The 1,179-nt window shown below is 41.8% G+C and overlaps 1 non-coding gene across 1 annotated transcript; it reads right to left on the bottom strand.

Moving 5' to 3' along the window:
• Positions 1–785: 785 nt before the first annotated feature.
• trnag-ucc lies at positions 786–877 on the bottom strand. Its single transcript is given in 2 exon segments — positions 786–821; positions 841–877. It is a non-coding gene; the product is annotated as a tRNA-Gly (tRNA).
• Positions 878–1,179: the final 302 nt, after the last annotated feature.

The following is a 1,179-nucleotide window of genomic DNA, read 5'->3' as shown; positions in this document are numbered from 1 at the left end:
CTTCCTTTGGCATGTACATTTGAGACATCGACCAACACTGCACACAACATCAACAATGTTCAGCATACTACGTGCACGAGCATGTGGCATGGTTTTTATGCACAGTGAAGATTAAATAATGTTCTGCAAGGGCAAATTAAATTCAGTTTAATTCGTAAAGTCGCAAGAATCCAGAGTAAGATTCAAAATGTCAGAATTCACGTTCATTATCTTGGCCAGAATTCCATCCCAGCAAAGGGGAAATCTGCCCCTGAATCCCCTGAATCCATGCAATTGCTTGCTTCATGTGTCCACTTGGAAACCTATGTGAAGGAACATTCAGCCTGAAGGAGAACTTGTGAGAATCCTCCGCTGTATGATATAAACCTGAAACAAGAGCTGTCTATTCCAGCTGGGAGGGAAGCGAAGTGGAGATGAGACCAAAATATTATTTGGCGTTTAATTCATATTGTCTTCATTATGATTATTTAAAAACCTTGGCCAGAAATAGCACAGACACAAAGGAGCAGAAGGAGGCCATTCTTAACACCGATCCTGTCCTGCCACGTAATTTGATATCATCATGGCTCACAGAACAATTTTATGTCTTTTTCCAGTCCATCCACAACATCGTACTGGCTAACAGGTATTTATCGATCTCTACCATAAATAGACATCGATAATGTAAATCTGTGGGAGGAAAATGTTCCGTTTCGAGACAGTTAGGTTTATGCACGAATATTACTGGTTTTGCAGATGAGCAGCCGAGTCTGGTCTGACCACTTTGCAAAACATAAATTAAAACTCGACTCTGATGGGTTTCGAACCCACAACCTTTGAATAGCAACCTGAATAGAGATGTGGAAGTCCAACGCGCTTTCTATTGCGCCACAGAGCCGCGCCATCCGTTACCTTTAAGCACACTAGTTTGCCTTTGACGCATTGCATTCAGGACACCCATCTCGCGCCTTTCTGTCCTCGTCACACTTTCTGATACCTGGTCCTTATCCACTAGTGCTCTGGCTCATCAAGTGTTTGGCTACAGATTGCTGAAACGTTCTCATGATACTTACCTTTACCACATATTCAGATAATGATTTCCAGATAATCAATACTATATAGGTGAACGTATTCTTCCTAAATCTCCTTCTCGTCTCCTGTCTTTCTTTTATGTTACTCTGTTCCTTCCCAATACAGGCT

Source organism: Chiloscyllium plagiosum, unplaced genomic scaffold (genome assembly GCF_004010195.1).
Source record: "Chiloscyllium plagiosum isolate BGI_BamShark_2017 unplaced genomic scaffold, ASM401019v2 scaf_51423, whole genome shotgun sequence".
NCBI classification, from domain to species: domain Eukaryota; kingdom Metazoa; phylum Chordata; class Chondrichthyes; order Orectolobiformes; family Hemiscylliidae; genus Chiloscyllium; species Chiloscyllium plagiosum.
The sequence above is the reverse complement of the archived record's forward strand: the minus strand, read 5'-3'. Positions and strand labels throughout refer to the sequence as shown.